The 19,521-nt window shown below is 37.6% G+C and overlaps 1 protein-coding gene across 3 annotated transcripts in view; it reads left to right on the forward strand.

Annotated features, from left to right (window-relative positions):
- Positions 1-19,521, forward strand: part of TENM1 (teneurin transmembrane protein 1) — a 1,172,023-nt gene that overhangs the window by 638,880 nt on the left and 513,622 nt on the right. For 2 of the 3 annotated variants that reach the window (XM_084534131.1, XM_084534133.1), the window contains one exon: positions 9,591-9,696. The gene's annotated coding sequence lies outside the window, so the exon portion shown is untranslated. Of the gene's footprint in view, positions 1-9,590; positions 9,697-18,906; positions 18,943-19,521 lie in introns of those variants that run through there. The other variant, XM_084534134.1, reaches the window with a different exon arrangement.

Here is a 19,521-nt window from a genome sequence, read left to right on the forward strand (position 1 = left end):
AAGAAGAGCTTCCTCCCTCCTTGAGAACAAAGAAATGCTCGTTCTGCTCATTGTACAGCAGGGTTGGCAGGCTTGGGAGGCCTGGAAGCCAGATGCTTTAAGGAGAAAGTCCTGCGTGTAGTTAGATGGTGTGGGGATGGGAGAAACTGTAAGGGTACATCCATGGTACCTTAGTTCAGGGACTGCCTCTGTAGCCATCACAGCTTTTTGCTTGCTTCAGTGCCAGAGGCAGCATCCCAAACCACACTTTCCAAAAGAAGCATTCTGGACATTACAGATTCCCTCATAAATCAGACCAAGCTATGTTTCATGCCTGTAAAGCAAGGCAAGTGACGGATAGTTGGATTAGCTTTGCTTAGATGCTCTCTCTCGTGCCCTTTGCCATAACCGAACTCGCTGGCACTTTTTGGATTATCCCAGTAGGGCCTGCTGCTCAGGGAATGGGCAGGGAAGAGCAGGTGCCGTGGGGAGTATTCTAAGAGTAGAAGCCTCTGCAAATTGCTGGAGTGGAAAAAAGGTCTGAAGGAAAGGACATCCCACTTTCCTTCCCTACATGGACACAGTAAGAGGAAAATTGATTCGTTTTCAAACAGTTTATTTCATTTGTGGCACAGCGGTTTCTGCCAGTTGGGACTCTGTGAACTGTCTTATTTGGGTCATGACTGCGGAGTCCTCACAGCTATGAAAATACCTGTATCTAAAAATAATCCCCTTGCTTGCACTCCAGAATTATTACTAGGCATCCTTGCTTTTGTCAACGCTTTCATCTGGCATTTTGAAAGTGGAAAAAATGTAGCTCAGACTTCTCAGCTAGTGGATGTCGTCATTTCTTGGCTACCTTAGTGACTTGACTTTGGTGGGTGTAGGATGAAGTACAGCACCTGGGGATATTTATCCTAGTGACTTTCAGTACATCCTTCTGATCTCTACAACGTCTATTATGTTGTTGTGAAGATACGGAGAGCTGTAGCCTTTGAGCCTTTTCTTGTTTGGAGAACATTCAGATTTAACCAGAAAGGCCAGAAAGGTCTTTGAAATAGGATTTAGGGGTATAACAAATAAAATAATAATGTATAAAAAAATGGTGGTGTGTTATATAATTACCAGACCTAGTGATTTATTTTAAGAGATTTGCATTTGCTGTAGTCAGGCCACTGTCACTTGAACTCACACGCCTGAGATGTCTGTTACATTTAAATATTTATAGCTTTGAAGGTTCACTGAGTCTTTAATAAGCACAGGGGAAAATAAATATATTATGCGAAGGGTGATTAGTTTTATCACATAGTCTTCTACAGGGCAGCTGTTTATTTTCAGTGTTCATTTTCTTGGATCAGTCAGGTAGACAGCTGTTCTTTTAGGGCATTTTTGTTAATTTAAGTAACTTCTTTGAATTGAAAATCTACCACCAAATTCACTTCTGAAAATTCAGCCTCAAGCTCATAATTATATCATCAAAAAAAAATCTTTAGATCACTTATTCAAAAAATATCTACTTGTCAGAGATATTTCAAACAAATGCAAAGCAGACACACTGTAAATCACCCAATACATCAATGTCTGTATGAAACTGAATATGAAATGCCCAGGTCTGCCAGGTTTCTCAAAAATATAATGTACATTATGTACGTCCCTGCAAGGCTGCAGCCAGCTTGAAGTACTCTCTTAGTATATATGTCACTTCATAAACACCTGTTAATATCAATAGGCTTTTGCAAAGATAGAAATCTGATTAAGTGGGCAGCCTGTAATTTATCTTTTCATTTTTTTAATTGCTTTGGATTTTTGCCAAAGTCCAGAGGACAGGGGAAGGAAGGGAGTGCTGCAGACAAGGCTGGCGTTTATCACACCATACAGGAACAGGGTTTTTTATATTTGGGAAACTCTCAGAAATAATTGCAGTCCAGCAGCTCTGTCTCTACAGGGCAGTCACCGATATAGTCCTCAATCTTGTAATATTCTAGCTGGAGTCGGTTTCTAACTATTTAGATAGGCGTTTTGTATTCAGGCTATCAGACTTAGGCCATAAATGTTTGTTTCCCTTTTAGTTCATGTGAAAAGATAGATCTCAGCTACCATAGTTTTATGATGGCATTACCAGAATGTTGCATTTAAATGAATTCTATGTATTGTAAAATGTTTAGCTACAGCAAGTGTGACCTTGCAGCTCTTGTAGATGAATTTTACTCAGCAAATGTAAACACTTACACTGAAATTGTCATCAGATGTTTACTGGTTGTCAGAAGTATTTTGACTGTTGTGGACCAAAGCGTGGTGTACTCACCCCGCAAACACAGAATATTTGTATTTTGCTGTAAATGAGAATTTTTTTCCATTATAAATTTATTACTGAGCTTTTTTATATTCAAAAATAGTCCCAGCTGGAGCATCCATTCCCAGCTGAGCCTCATTTGGAAGTCACAGTTTGGGATGAGGGATGCAGTTGCTCTTTCCCCCTTCTGTTTTGTACAGCTCCTGAAGGGGCTAACCAGGACTGCAGTCGCCCTACTTGGTGCCATACAGCAGCTGTCCTTTCTCCTGATCAGCAAGATCGTCATGAGGCAGCAACTTCACAGCCATTTATGGAAGACTAATTTCCAAAAATCACTGCAGGACAAGGCATGATTAACAGACCAGAAATGTTGTGTGTCTGCACTGGCTGGTTTTTTTGTTTGTTTGTTTGTTTGTTTTAGGGGGGGATTGGTGGGGTGTATTTACTTGTTTGTTCATTTACCACTCAGGCAGGCCTGGAGCTGCTCTCAAACAACATAGTGGACAGAATTCATTGGCAGGGTAATGCCAGGAGAGGGTATGTGTTCTTTGGTTCTCTTGCACCCACATTTACATGCTGATATCCATTAACTCAAGTGTGCATAGTTGCAGGAGGTGCAGAATAGCTGCTGACATGCTTTCTCCATTTTCAGCTATTAAGTCGTGGCTTAGAAAGGTAAAAACTTCAGTTTTGTTGCATTTCTTGGAGTAATTCTAGCTATGCTGGGTATAATGTTGATAACCGAAGTAGGAAAAATAAACCAGCCTTGGCAGTGGTGATGGGTGCTCTTAGTGAGATTTTGGTAATGCCCAAATATCCCTCAGCATCAGTCTGCATCAGAGTAGAAAATATTTTGGATTTGGTTCACAAATAGTTATTCTCATTCAAAGGTGTTGCTGGTCTGTGAAGGTTTTAGTTCTGTTGGAATTATGGAAGTTGTACAGAGAAGCAGTTGGGCCTGAAAAGACAAAATAAAAGATATAACAGAAATAAAAAGTAAAAACTAGTAAAAATAGAAAAGGTCAGTTAGCTTTGAGGTCAGTTGGGTTTAATTTCTCAGCTAAATAATGAGCCTGATGTTTATTTGTTAGGACTGGAAAATTTTGACAAAGTCCAAAAACAATCCATTTGGATACTTACCATTAATGAGATGTATTTCTAAATAAAAACATTTAGTATTGTAGTGTGTCATCTGAGCGAAGTTAAGTGAAGATGTTAGGATGTAAGTACAGCTGGCATTACTCGAAATCAGTAGAATGTGATGCCCACAGTTAATTGTAGAATCATGAGTACTACATCTAATTAATATGCTAATTGGCTAGTTTAAAGATAAAAAGGGGGTACTGAAAGAATGCAATAAAGAACTTGTATTTTTCTGTTTTGCTCTGCAAACACAGCTCCCTAAAATAACTTAATGAGGAACTGTTCAAAGGAATAAAACTAACAACAAATGTGTCAGAAGCTTAACTAAGTAATTACATACTAATGCTGAGACCTTTTGGGTAGGGAACCAGCATAACTGTGTGTTTAGATTGTCATAACAGCAAATAACAGAGTAGGATAAGTAACTAATAAAATCAATTTATTTGTTGGAAAATTATTTTCCAGAAGCAGCCTAAGCAAAATTTGAATTAAATGGTTATTATTGAAAGCAGGTGTTTTACTGATAGTAGTAAGATTGAAAATATTTCTAAGAAAGAAGGACATAAGCACTTTGAATGGGAAAGAGGAAAGAGCAGCCCTTTTTATGTCTCTCAGTGCAGAAAACCCGCTTTCAGTCAGCCCTTTACATGTTAATAGAAACGGTTTTGGTGTTCAAGAACCAAAAATGATGTTCTTTTTCAGGAATAAGCATCCAGAATGTGGTCTGTTCCAAGAGGCTGATTTTTCATCTAGGCTGGAAAACCAATAGAAAATCTTAATAGGGTGGCACAGAGAAGAAAGATCCTCAAACACAGTGACCTTGTAGGCCTTAAAGAGAGTCCACAGATGGACCTATTATGGGCTAGAATAGGGCACAGAAGATTTCAGTACAAATTAAAGAAGATGCTTAAAGAGAGAGGATGTCTGAGTGTAGCAAATCAGGAATTCGTAGGTTATAAAAATGCCTTCAGAGGTTTAACTGCTTTATTAGTGTTAAATTTGTTGTCTGTAAACATCTTCCCTCAGCTGGAGAAAGACAGTATTTGGAGCTTTCATTTCTGTCAGGAAACCCTGCATGTTTTGCCTTGTCAAAATTATGACACCCTCCACACTAGAGAATGCAATTTGAACCACTCTGTGTATTCTCGGCTGACATCCATGCTTGATAAAGACAAAGAGACTATCTCCTAATTGCTGTTGTCTGTCACTAATGGGTTTGTTATTAATACAAAGGCACTATTATAGCTAATTTCAAAAGATAAACATACAAAAGGACGCAAAAAACAAATCTCCTATTTTCTTTTGTATCTATTTACACAATTCAACATCCAAAAAGAGAAAAACAAAACACACAATACACCAAAACAAAACTCCAGCTAGCAGGTGCTAAATGGAAGCTAGGAGTTGGTTTATAGGAACAGCAAGCATCACTCTGAGAATAAATACCAAGTTTCCTGTTGTAGAATAAGTTATACAAGGAGATGACTGTTCAATGTTAAGTTAAAGCGTCTGGGACCTTTGATTCAAATTTAAACCTTCTTACATTATTAGTGTTGGGGAGCAGCAGGAATCATCCATTCCCAGTATCTCAGTACACAGTTCAATGCAGTTTTCTGGTTGATCTTGTAGTTTACTCATTCCAGTTGGAAAACATCTCTTATGCAATGTAGTTCTGGTCCCTTTTACTAAGGAGACCAGGTTTATGCTTTATACCCATCTGTTTTTCCCCTGGTTACTTCTGACACTATTTTGGAGTGAATTTCATGGAAAGATAGAGGTCTCAAAGACACTAAATTCTTGCAAGCTGACAATCCTCAGCTTAGTTGGTTGGCAGTGATTAGGGGTTCAGGGTCTGAGCCCCTGCCAGCACCCCATGCTCCTACTGAGGCTGTAGCGTATGCTCTATGTTAGACACCATCTATCACACATAGGAGAGAAACAAGATCAGTGTGCAGAATTAGAAAATGTTAACTTCAGTCCTGAACTTCTAGGATACTGAATCATCTACGCAGAAGAAAGATTTAGACTCTGGAACCGGACTTGATCAACACAGAGAGATGTTTCATGTTTCAGATATTAGGATTTCACACTTTGGTCAATCTATTATTATTATTATTTAAAGAAATTGTTGATGATAACTTTGGATGAGATGAGAGCTCGTGTAAATTGTTTCTGTATTGCATATAAGAACTACTGTGAGTTACAGCTGGATTTGTCCCTATGCTCGGTTAATTGTCTTGCTGTCAGAAAGGAAATAAGGGGATTCACAAAAGTGGAACAGTCTCTGAAGCGTAGGAAATAATATCGTTAATGAAAAGGACTCAATTAAAAGTCAGCTTTACTTAAAACATATAATATACGTTAAACATCTCAACAGCTTTGAACAAATTCAGTCCTTTCCTACAGAACTGAGATAGTGTGGCCCAAATGTGGCATTAGATAGAGCACAACCTAGGGAAATGTCTTCTCTGCTAAAGAATCATGTTCTACATGGAGTTTTCTCTCTCTTATTCTGGACTTTTTTCCTCTAAAATAGTAGTTTTCTTTATCATTTAGTTTTATCAATTTGAAGTAAGCAAGTTTGGCTCACTATTACTATGAAAAATAAAACTACAGTTAAAGTTTGTGTCATTTTTGTCACCCACAGGGTGTCTCTGGCTTGGGGTTTCTATCTAAATCACCAGATTTTAAAATATGTTCTCTGTATGATTTCAGCTGTACCTATGAATGACTGACATGTCTTAGGTGAAAGATCCCTTGTCCCCAGTGGTGGCTAAAGTCAGAGCTGTCTTTTTTGAAATATTTTCTTTTACAAGCTTTTAATCATACCCCAAGGACATGTCAGGCTTTCACATACTTCTTTCAAGTATATTCTTATGCAAACATGCTGTGGAGGAGATGCTGACGTTTCTTCTCTTGTTACATTCCAAGAACATATTCATCATGGTAAAGCAAACTTAGAAGAAATTTAATATTATAGTCCATCATGATTTGTTGAAGCATGGCCCTCTTCCAAATACTGAAAAATCTGGTTGATGTAAAATAAGAGCAAGTGGACATGTACTGGTGGAACTGGTGGAACAGTAAAGGGCATGCTGCAGTAAATCAAGCAATGTAGTTATTCTCTAAATAAATAGAGTTTGTTAGTCAGATGGAGTTAATTCCCCTCTCTTAAAGTTATCTTTATGATATTTCTGTGAATGTGAATTAATTTGAAGACTGCTGTGAGATTTCTTTTACTGTATGTTAGTGTATGCTTCACCACTTTATTGAATTTCCTATGCCTGAAGTATCAATTAGTATGTTTATAGTCAAACTACTCAACAATTTTGATTATTTTTTTGTTCAATTATCCCAGCCAAAGTGTTCTTGTGCCTCACGTGCAGCACACAATCTGAATGCCCTGGGGGCTCTCACATTTCCAGAGGGCGACAAACTGCCATGCTGTCCTGTTTTTACTGCTTGAGATAAGATATTGTGCTTTCTTGTTTCTGGCAGGCTTGGCTACAAAACTATAATGATGGCTATTGTGGTTGTTATTTTTGTATCTGTTATTTTTATAGCTCCATAGACAAATAAATACATTCTTTAAATTAGGCAGAGACTTAGTACCAGGGCCTCATTTAGAACACCAGGCTCTAAAATTGCCTCCTGTGAAACATTAATAATGCCTTTGAACGGCTATTTATTGAATGACTGACTTAAATGTTCTTTTTTGCTAAAAGGAGCTAAGCTGCTTGGAGAGCTTGCAGTTTAAGATACTTTTGAAATGTATGTAGAAAAGCCCAGTAGCTGTGTTGAAAATTATTTATTGATAGAGAAGGAAGTGAAGGAGTGATATTTAGACTTAAAATTGTTTTCAGGAAGGAATGTCCTGTTTTTGCCTCAAACTCATTTCTAAATTTCTAGAGAAAAAGTGGTTTTATAAACCTCTAAAAATTTCTAGGGCTAAATTGCTGGTGTTGAACATCAGTTGCTTCCCAGCTCTGGAACATTAGAAATATGCAAGTCTGTCATTATATGAATAGCAGGACTTCTGGTGTGAAGCTGATTGTGTAGGCTGCCTCTGCTTTGGTTCCATGTCTTTAGATTAAAATTCATTCCCATCACCCATGGCAACTTTCACTGAGTCAGTTTCATCTGACTTTGCACCTAATCATGCGATAACATCCATCTGTTCTTTGTTATGTAGCTGGCTGAGGACAGGTTGACAAACCTGGGTGGTGGAAAAGGGCTTGATAATTCAGGAGCAACCAGAAATACTGGAGAACATGATGCAGACTCATCTGAACCACTGTGTTCAGATTTGCTTGAGTGCCAAGGTTATTAACCATGCTCCGTCAACTGTGCTTGGTCTGCACTTGCTCTTGCACAGCCTCTGTGGTGCATTTGTGCTGTGATCTCCTGCTTCTGCTTTCTGGGAGGACATAATGGGCAGATGAGTATGATGCAGGGAGATGTCCTTGCAGATTCTGTTAGGACAAAATCTAATCTGTGCCATGCAAGGCTTTCAATCCCAAGGAGCGTTGCAAGCAGATTATCATGTACACGTGGTGTTGTCTTTGGGTAGACACTCTTTTGAAAGGAAACTGTAGACTACGTAGTCAGACTGTGGACCAAAGCTTTGGACTTATGTGGATTTGGATCCTGAGTAGAATTCAGAAAGAAGAACATTATTTTGGGAAAGATTTTAGGGTTTCTCCAGAACTGGTCAGGCTAGAGACTTGAACTGTGGTTTTCTATTTGTCTTACCCTCATCTTGACCAGACATTCCCTCTGTGCTTGAAGAAACTCTACTGATGAGTATTCAGAGATATGTTTGAGCAAATTCGTTGTCCAGAAAAGAAATTTTAATTATAAAAATAATTAAATTGTTAAATTGCCACCTGTTCTAGTTATAAGCATCAATTTAGACTTCAACACACACCCCCCACCCTGAGAGCCTGCAGCCTTTAATAAAAGCACTACTCATCCAAACTACCATTTTGAAAGGTGCTCTTGTGAGTACATGGTCTTACAGCAGCTACAAATGCCACTTTCTACATAGGCTTTAGATATATTTACTGCACTGAATAATGGTAATAATGTAATTGAACACAGCTAATGATAACCAGTTGCCTATTACAAAATGTCTTTTGAATTCCAGTGGCCTGGTGTGGCTGAGGTTCATGGTCCATAAATTCAATTTTAATCCCAAATTAAGTTTACTTATGCTTGCTGTCCATAACAGCCAAGTAAGAAAATGAAACGCCACCTCCTCCCTTAACGTGCCTTTGAAAATGTAGACAATTTCAACTCTGTTGGTCAGATTAGCTACTTGTACAAATTACTGCTGGTCCACCAAAATCATTGGATTGATGCCAGTTACTCTCTATAAGAATCTGGCCTAGAATTCTGGTCTATAAGAATCTGGCCTTAGTCTTTTAAAATACTAAATTAATTTCTCAGGAAAAAGGAAAAAAAAATTTTTTTTTTTTTTTGTGAAGTATGTGTGATTTTTTTTGAACATATACCTGAAGAAAAATTATTAATGCAAGAATGTTGTCTCATTTTCAGAAATAAGCTGCTCATACGCCAAGTCATTTCATTTTGTTGGCTATTTGGTTGCCGCTTGCCCAATACTGCAACACATAACCTCTGACTCTGTAAAAAAATTGCTTTTATGGTTTACTTTTATGGAGGTATTTATGTTTAGAGCCTTTGCCAATCTGAAGAGAAATGAAATTTCTTTCACTAACTTTTGTCTTGAAGCTTGAATTGTTTAGCATTATGTCTTGGTTGCATTTGAGTCATATTGCTATATAATGGTTGCACTCTGTCAAGCATTCACAGGGCAAAGAGTGTATTGTAGCAGCATAGGAAAATACTATACGCGTTATACAATAATGGGAAGATTTTTAGATGTTAGAGAAGAAAGCTTTCTTTTCAGACTTGAGGCTTAAGTAAATTCTGACATATTACTAGTACTCGGTAGACTACATGCCTAGATGAGAACTACTTGGGGTAGCACTTCTAAGCAGCTGTGTGTACCTCACTGAGATCTTGATTTTATTTCTAATGTAATCTAGCTAATATGTTTTGTACCTGTTGAAATCAAATATGAAGAAGGATACATGGACTCACTCTGCTAGTAAAGTTAAATTATTAATGGTTTAATTTCTTATTTTTTCCACAGGATTTGAGGTTCCAATTAAAAATCGTGTTTGGGCCATTGCTTTGCCTGCCAGTGCTTAATCTTCTCTGAAAGCCTCATCACTTATCTAAAACAACAGAAGAACGAGGTAAGGAGAGAAAGTAATGAAATGCAGCATAGCACATCTGTCAAAGGAACAGAAAGTAGCTTTTAAAAAAATGCAGGATCAATGACATTAAAAAAATTTGTTGAGAGCTAAATGGGTTCATGTTAAGCATCTTAATACTATGGGTCTGTAACTACCATTATGTTCTTGCATGTGCTGAAGGCTGGGGGGTTTGTTTGAGAGGTTTACTGTTGATGTGGCCACAGGATACAGGTGACTGATAGGAACAGGAGCTCTGGAATTGCTGAATGCAACCCTCTGCACTATGGAGTCCTTTAAAGATTGTTTGACATCTTGATGCTAAACTTATGAATGTAATTAACATTTCTGAAGTTATTTAAAATTCAGTTTGAGGTCAGTACAGATTTATGTTCTCCAGATATGCATAGATATTGGGTGCTGTATTAAAAGACTTTCCCATTCAGCACCTAGAGCTATGATGTCCTTTGTTGTTGATAATGGATCTTTCTGAAGTACCTGGATGACATGACTTGTGCTATGTCATTAGGATTGCAGTGATATACAACAAGACAGGCAGAACTAGAGGTGACATGACACAGAGAGGAGTAGTACAATGATTTAATTAGCCATGATGGGGTAACGATGTAAGGGAGACATCATCTGAAAAACATGAGCCTTTTTTGAGTGTGGAAAGTATGGCCTGCAGTGGCCACCTCTGTAGTCACTGCTGATGTTTAACAAAAGAGTATCAGGATCTCACTCCCATTTTCGCCATTCGGTCCTTTCTGCATTCTCACATATCTGCCATATGGGCCAGGTTAAAAGTCATCCTAGCTGGTACAGTTCAGGCTTGGTGGCTACTCAACCACCTCATATGAAAACCAGTAGTCTATAAAGCCTGTTGGCTTCTCTGTTTTTCAAAATGCAATATCATGCATTTGGTTTGGGGTTGTTGAGCATGTGTGTTACCTACAGCCTCTTTCAGGAAAAACATTTATAATGTTTCTTTTCTAGCTGTATAAAGGATATCATTAGCTTGGAAAAATCTCACTGGCATCGTCAAAGCGTGCTGTCAGCCGCAAGTAAAGTTGGTTTTAGTAGGTGTAGTTTTTAAAGCATGTTACTGCTACTGAGGTATGTTAACAACTTAAAAACCTTATGATGATGAGTGTGGATGATGTTTTAAAAAGATGGTGTGCTGAACTGGCACCTGAAATGTGTTATGTGCTATCTGTGTAGGCTTTTTAATTGGTGCTCCTATCAGCACTGAAAATGGTCGAAGTTTTGTTGTGGTTTCTAATGAAAAAAAGGCTTATGTGATTACAGTAACACATATTTGAGTGAGATGGCTGTGTGTTTCTATCCCTTACCTGATAATTTTTTGACTGATTTTTTTTTTTTAAGTCCAAATACTGTTATTATTTGGAAGTTTTGAAAGAGAATTACTTTCCTGAGATTCTAGTGAAAATACATGGCTTTGCGGAGGAGAAAAAAAAAATATATATATATATATGCCCTGGGGGAAGGCCACTTAGTAAGCTGCTGCAAGACAGCCAATGAAAGAGACAGACCTAATTAATGTGCCAAGCTTAGAGAAGTGTTTTAAAGATGGGAAGATCCACAAAGGAGAAAACTTGTGAATGCAGGGTTTCACTCTGGAAATCAGACTGCCTGCCTGCTTGTGTGCCTGTTTTTTTGTAAGATGCTAATATTTGATATCAAAACCAGGAGCTCAATCTTGCAGCAATAGGAACATTTATTTTCAGTTTATAGCTTTTATGTTTAGGCCCAAAAAACATTGTTGTATGTACAGTTGCTAGGCATTGTGTACTTTATGGGTTATTACATTTGCCGTTTCAACTGTAAATAGAGAAAAAACATTTATTTTACTTACGGGACAGCTTATTGTTCTTATTGAACAGTAACAAACATTATACCATGGACAAAATCTCTGCTATTAGCTATACTAGGTATATGATTAGACATCACTCTTATAAGCCATGTCTTACATTGCTATTTTATTAATTCCTGGTAGCTTGTACAATCAGGGAATGGTTCTGCAGCAAAGTCCTTAAGAGGGTACAATATATGTCAACACACGGCTCCTAGCCATTGCCAAGTCTTGATAGTATTACAGGCCTTCAAGATGAAATGCGGTTTCCTGGATAATTTGTATAATGCATCTTTAAAGTATTCAAATTTTCAAGATGCATTTGGATTTACAAGATATAAAAGATAAAGCATGTTTTACACTTTCTATTTCAGATATAATGCTGTTGGAAATGCTTGAGGGTTATCCTCCATATAGTGGATGGTTCACTCTGAGGATCTTAAACATTCGTTTCTACTGGTTCTTATATCAGAGACTCTCTATTAATGTTGCTGTAGTGAAATAGGAGACTGCTGGGAATCTCTAGGCAATCAATGAAAAATACTTTGCAACAATACTGTTATATTCACTTTCATTTAAGGTTGTGAAAGCAAGTTACAAACATTAATAAAGTGTTACAGTAAGCTCCTGAGCAATCAGTCCTAGAAACCTGTAAACTGAGATAAAAATGAATAACAGCTGCATTATGGCAGGGGAAACTAACCAACCCTGTGCTAGGCTGTTTTCTGTGGACCTTCTTGGACAGCTGAGAAGTTTTTTTACCGAAAATGTTCATGAGCTTCCCAGGTCTGGAGTCTTCTTTTTGAGACAAAGTTTTGATTCTTCAATCAGGTCCATCTTTAGCTTTTTATTAACTTGATGTAAATTTTAACAGAATCTTAAGAAAATGAAACAAACCCACTAACTTGGAGGAAATAAAAGTTCATTGAACTTCCTGAGAATAAAATCATTTTTCTAATGACAGTAGTCACCTTGCCTATATATAGAAACTTTCTTGCAATGATTGTGTTTAATGTTCAATCTCTTTTACACTATAGAAAGCCTAGACAAATAATTGTGAATTAAGGACATGGAGGAATAAACAGCTGCTCAGACTACAAATGGCAAAGCCTTAGCTGTGTTTGACAGGCCGTTTCTTTTTTTCTTAGTTTCTTTTTCCCCCATTCTGGTTAAAATATGTTAAGTGCAGTGTTCCTTGCTGCATTATGTATTTTTTTTTCAAATTTTACAGTGACCTCTGTCTATTAATATAAAACTGTTAATCTGTATTTACTGCTCCTAGCCAAGATGGCTTAATGTAGGACAGAGTTGCTGAATTATCCATTTTCTGAAAATGCCTGGCGAGTCTCATTAACTTGTCGTACTGGAACCTCATTCCACCTTTCACAGGCTACAAATGTGCTAGAAATGTGTGTCATAGTAATTCCAGGATATGTGTATAGTTGGTGGATGTTTTTGAGGTAGCAAAGTAGACAATAGTATGCTTTATCCTTTATTATTGTGTACAACAAAAACTCCATTTGTTACCAAGGGCAATCCATAATGCCAAGGCGACATGTTTCACCTTGCCTGGCACTGTAAATCACATGCATGTCTACCCTGTCTGTTGAATCGTGATCTCATATCCTCCTTGTTGTTATTTGTTATTACTTATAATAACAAAACACTAAAGAGAGAATTAAAACAGTTCTCAGAACTGGAACTATCAAGCAGTGAAATGCCATTACTCCTTTAATTACGTGCATTTAAAAAAAAAAAAAAAAAAAAAGAAGAAGTTGCTATGGAATTCCAGCAGTGCAATTTCTCTGTAATTCACCATGGAGACAGTTGCTTCCAATCATCCAGAGTTCTGTCCTTTAAGAAAAATGTATCCTTATGCAATTCAAATTATTTTACTATCTTTGAAGTCTCATTTTAGAAATCACTGATGTATTAATTTAGCTTAATCATCTATCTGAGTTTAGGCTAGCAAAAGCACGTATGTGGTAGAGATGTTTCTTACTTCTTCTAACATGTTTTATAAACCAGTGAATCAGTAATAGGAAAGATAAAATGAATAATTCATAAGATATCAATGCTGACCAAGGACCAGAGATGCTTAGGGTATTAATACATTTTTGTTTTCTTGCCTGTATGCCATAATTTTACAGATAAAGTGTCTTTTGGAATAGATAAAGCTGATCACTACCATTTCTGTACATATAATAAATAGTGTGTGCTCCTATTGGTATTAGGAGGATCATGTGAGTATATTTTGTGATTCTGTGATGTACTTCGTAGGCATCAAAAGTCAATAATCGATTAAATATATAATGCCTTCTTATTAGCATATCATACTTAGACTTCCACAAAAGTGTTCACATCCTGTTCTTTTTATCTTCTGGCTGGTTGGTTAATGTTTTCCAGCACAAGCAGGGCCTGTGGCACCAAACAGTAGTCCCCCAGACTATTTGAACATTGTTGTGGTTGTTGAATGCTGCTTTGCTTAAAAGGGAACCAGGACTGAATTGTCCTTCTCTTAGGCTGCCAGTGCACAGCAAAGCTAGAAATAACGCACCACTAGAGGAACTCAGAACATTTTAGGCACGAGAGCTCAAAGATGCCTCTTAACACTGGTGCAGTCCGTGCATGGGCTTCTTGCAAGATGGTTGTTTCAAGGTCTGCTGCTCTGAGCCTTTGCGCACACCCGAGCCTCACTGCAATCTGGGGTCCGGGCAGTGAGGCAGGGGAGTGCAGTGTTTGCTCTGTTCCTTGACAGCATGCACTTGCTAAAAGATTGCAGTCCAAGTTCAACTTCATTTGAGACTACACATAAGAGTTTAATGTCTTTTAGTGATCATTTGATTTTGTTAAGAGCTAAGGAAAAGAAATATAACATCAGAATTAATATTCTGATCATTTCTCTGCAGTTGCTGCAACCTCTACTACAACTCTTCTCTGTTCTCAAAAAAAAAAAAAAATACTTGGAGATTCTCTTGGATAGTAACTTATTTAGTTTTGTGTTAGCATGATATTCTCAAGTTCTGCCTCCAGAGATTTAGACAAAACTATTTAAGTAGACTGATCTCATCCTAATCCTTGTTAGGCATTCTTCCAAATCTTAAAACTAGAGCTGCAGTAATCTTACAATATTGTGGTGGTTTTATGTGTGGTTTTCCTTTTGTTTTTGAACTCCAGAAGCTCACTACTTAAAAGAATAGCTGCTACAGGTCAGGATGTGTGTAGGTGGGAAAATATGAACAGTGCTAACATACCTCTGTCTTGGTGGTACTGTCCTTTGTGGTACACATGTTAAATTCAACTGAAAAATATAAAGAGGTATCAAGTATGGAAAAAAACATTTCACAAAAACAAACCAAAACAGCATGTGTAAGCTCTTAATTTAATTACTGCAGATTTATTTTGATTTGTATCTGAAACACAGCAGGCAGAAAAGAGAAATTGTGTTTGCTGGAATAAAAATAGATCATTCCAATGCACAGTATTTTCCATTAAGCTTGCTGTAGGCTTAGAAGCTGAAGAGCTCCTGTGTTTGCTATTCCTTCATTTAAGGAGGTTTTACTTTATGTTTTCAACATAAAACACATTTCAAGGTACTAACACTGGAAATTTTGATATTGTTTTAGCAGAGTGGCTCCTTCGTTACAGTATCAAGAAGGCTAGGGCCAGTGACTTGGGTAAATCTGAGATGTCGGGTGATTGCTCTCCCTGACGTCTCCAGAACCCCCTTGGGGACATGTTTTATCTTACAACCCTGGTGTCTGCAGGGCTTTCAGCTGCACAGGTCCGGACCCACTGTAGTCACCCAGGCTCTTAGTTTCCATTAGTGGGATGTACAAAATTTGTGGTTTCCGCACAGTGTCTGTCCAGTGGATTTTTTTTGTACATGCAGGCAGACTGTACAAACAGGAATGGAGAGTTTCAAGCCTCTCTCAGTGCCTTTTACCAGAGTTCGGGCAACAGCTCCTGGACATCAGCATGCTGGACACTTAGCCATGCCTTTGCTCAGTGTTGTGCCACCCCCAGCTTTGCTTAGGCAGGGCGGTGCTGCAATCATTGTGTACTCTGAGATCCTCTTCCAGAACTCTGAAGGCAGTAGAGCTGCTGGGAGCTGTCAGCTGTTAGAGTGCAGGAGTGAACTTGTAGATGAAATAAAGGTTACTTACCAGTGAAAGTTGTGCTTTGAGTACTTGACAGACACATTCACGTTTCACCTGCCCTTCCCCTCTCATTGCTCTCCCAGGTGTGGGGGACAGGACTAACTTTCAGTGTTGGTGTAGAAGGGGATGTATTTGTCCTCTTGGAAAGAGTGGTGCAAAGAACCACTTCGTTGCAGAGTACGGATTCAGGATAAGTAACTAGCCATTTGTGGTGCCTGCAGTGCATCAGGTTTGTGTTGGGCTTGATGACAGAGAAGGAGAAATCCAATACATATATAAACAGCTATAGCCAATAATCCCACATGGACATTTTAAAAGCAATTTGGAAATGGAAATACGGAGATCGGGGAAAATATTGAATTATAATTCAGTGATCCCATATTTATAAATTATCTAGTATCTATAGCACTTGAAAGCAGGATTTATTTGGTTTAATAATTCATGGAAAGTTCACAGGAGGTAATTTATTAATAATACAGTGTCATCAATATGGATTTTGCCCAATTCCTATTTCCATTCTATTGAGCTTACTGGTCTGTTTTATTACAGCAGCAGGAAGCCCAGTTTTAAAGAGCAGTGGAAAGACTTCTATTACCTTGTTTTCAAAATAAAATGTAGAGATGTTGGTGGGATGTGTACAGCTCCAGTTTGAAGTCAGGAGTAGCTACAAACAGATTTAAAAGTACACTCCTGCTTAGATGGACAGTAAAGTTCACTATGCAGGAAAATACTTAGAGTGAGCATGTGCTTAGATTTGAGTCACACCACTAAAATCAATGGAGAAAAGACTTTTATACTTATTGGTATACATGTAATTATACTGTTAAGACACTTAAGTGTTTTGCTGATTCAGAGCCAGAGTGTTTGAGTGCTCTGCAGAGCAAAGCCTAATGCATCAGAAATGTTCCAATTGTGGTCTGTTTACCAAATTTTTTAATATTCCATCATTAACTTCAGCTGTTTCCTGTGCTTTTAACATAAACTAGTGTTGTCCCGACAAGGTATTGGTCTGCAAATGATGCTCTTTTAACACTATCAATCAGTAGGGTGGGGCTAATTATTTATTTGCATTCAGAGTTTTTTCCCCACAAAATAAGTTTCTCAAGCTTCTGTATGCTGATATTGTATCTGAAACAATTTGCTGTGGAGCAAATAATCTTTATTTTTTCAGAAAAAAATATATATGTCTATGTTTGGTCTGTTTTATTACTACAGAATCTGGGACTGTAGTTCTTAAGAAGCAGATCTGTTCATTCCCCAGAGACTATTAGAAAAAAAATACGCACCAAGTAAATAATTCTGCCTATGATGATTACACTCTAACAAGTATAAATTGATATAAAAAAACAAATAAATGGAAACAATGGAATGGGTTGATTAGGTCCATATCCAGAACTGCACACAGTAGCAGCTCAGATGTTTTTTCGTTGTCTGCTGTTGGTGATGCCAGACTTACTGGTGGTTGTCGCAGCTTATGCTGTGTGCACACGTGTACAGCCCACCCGCTCCATTACTTTTTGGAAAAGTAGTTGGGATGCTTCTGTTGCACAGAAACACTTGAAGGAAGGTGCAAAAGAGAACAGTGAGGCTCTTTTCAGTGGGTCGCAGTGACAGCACAGGAGACAATGAAACAGGTGGTTCCTCCTGGACATCAGGAAGTGATTCTTTATTCTATGAGTGATGGAGCCCTGGCACAGGTGGCCCAGAGATGCTGTGAGGTCTCCTACTTGGAGATCTTCAAAAGGTGTCTGGCTGTGGTCCTGGGCATTCTTCTACGGGTGGCCCCGTTAGAGCAGGGGTTGGACCAGAGGGACCCAGAGGTCCCTGCCAACCTCCATAATTCAGATATTGTGTGATATTTAATTTATGGAAACAGTATGCTAACTTAAAATACAGGTGTAGTGATTTCTGGTAAATCACCTTGCAAGTTTTTTAGTTTCACATGCGTTAAGTACAAACCATGAAAGCAGCAGCACAGAGCTGCATATAGAAGAGCTTTCCAGAAACATATAAGTAATACATGTTCTGATACGTCTGCAGCCTGCAAATTAAGGAGAGGAGAAATTGTATTTTAGAAACTTATTCTAGAAAAATTGTCACTGATATTCAGGCGTCTGCATTTTTATTCTTGCCACTTCTCAGCCAGTAGAGAAGGACATATCCTATTGCTACTTTCATTGTGAATCGTTCCTCATAAAACAATCTGTTCTCTTAGTGGCACTTGTTATTAATCAAGGTTTCTTTCCTCCATTAGAGTCATTGTCTCAATCACTTCACTATATGTAATCACTAACTTTTTGCATTGCACTAGTGAGTAGGTGCTTTTATACATGTATGTCTGTCAAAGGGGTGCTGGCATGTTTAGTGTCATGCTTTGCAATTTCAGTGAGAACACTAATCAAATGTGATTGCCTTTTTTTTAATAAAAAAATAATAAATTTACATGTTCTGCACAGAGAGAGGATAGAGAAAAGGATAGAAATTTCCAAACTCAAATTTTATATCATTAAAACATTCAAAAGTACAAAGAAATGCTCTTGCAGAATCAATCATTTCATAATATATTTGCAGAGACACTAGACTTGCATTATCCTAAAGAAAATATGAAAAAGGCTAAAGTATCTATTTTGTACAATACAGTGTGTATTTGCAGAGTATAGCATGAAAATTTTCACTCTAACAAATGAAATGGAGGAGGAGAGGGAGGGTGCGTGTAGATAAAACATTCTTTATAGGTATGGTATTGTTTTCTCTGTTTCTGCCTGGAACAAATAGAGATAAAGGCGGATGAGACATAATACATTATCAATTAGATATTGATGATATATTTTAATGCGGCAAGGTAATTGTTGAAATAATACTAACAATAAAAAAAAAATCTGAGAGACTTGAGAAATGAGAGACTCAGTTCTTTCGTACAAGTGATGCTTTTTCTTTAACACTTGGAGACCGTACTGACAGGCTACTTTAAAACCAAGATAAAAGAAAGAAACCATGAAGAAAAGAAACAGTTCAAAAGTAAATGTGTAGTAAAAACATAGCTATGTTTTCAAAATTGTTCTTCTCATTATGTTTTCTCTGGATTTTTCAATTACCTCTTTCTTGATTTCCACTGATGGCTGCAATTTTTTTTCCCCTTCCAGGCTTCCCATCCTATCTGCTTTTTCTTCCTGCCCATTTTTACACGAACCTTATGGTTTTCATTCTCTAACACAGGTAAATTCTGCTGTTTCTTTATTCTTTCCCCATCTTTCACCCTGCTTGACAATTGTTTTGTAGAGATCCAACAAGAAATCTTCCATTCCCACAACTCCAGACATTATTAGTTTTTCTTCGTAAGGCATTCTGCACCATCACTAAATCAGATTCCACCAGTTAAAGCATCTTCCAAAGTCCTGACATAATTTGTCTTTCTCTCTTAGCTCATTTAATCTACCCTACTTACCTTTTGCCTATTTTCTCCAATTAGGTTTTCATCTTTTAAGATTTGCCTCTTTTCTCATATAATCCCATACTTCTCTAACAGCTTTCTCTTTACCATTTTATGTCCCTACACTCTGGAAAATTTCCCAGAGCCATCATAATCTCCCTTACATATTCACATGCTCTCACTGAATCTCTGTCCTAACTTGCTGGATGATAAGCTGTTTGTGAAAGAGATCTGCTATATGGTTTTATATCTCATGTACATTTACTCAAGTACTTAAAACATAAAAATGGTGTGGGCCTGCATCATTACCGAATTTTGTATCCTATGTCTTGAAACTAAGAAAGATTTCAAAATGATTACTATAA

This window comes from Aythya ferina (assembly GCF_964211825.1).
Source record: "Aythya ferina genome assembly, chromosome: 13".
NCBI lineage: Eukaryota > Metazoa > Chordata > Aves > Anseriformes > Anatidae > Aythya > Aythya ferina.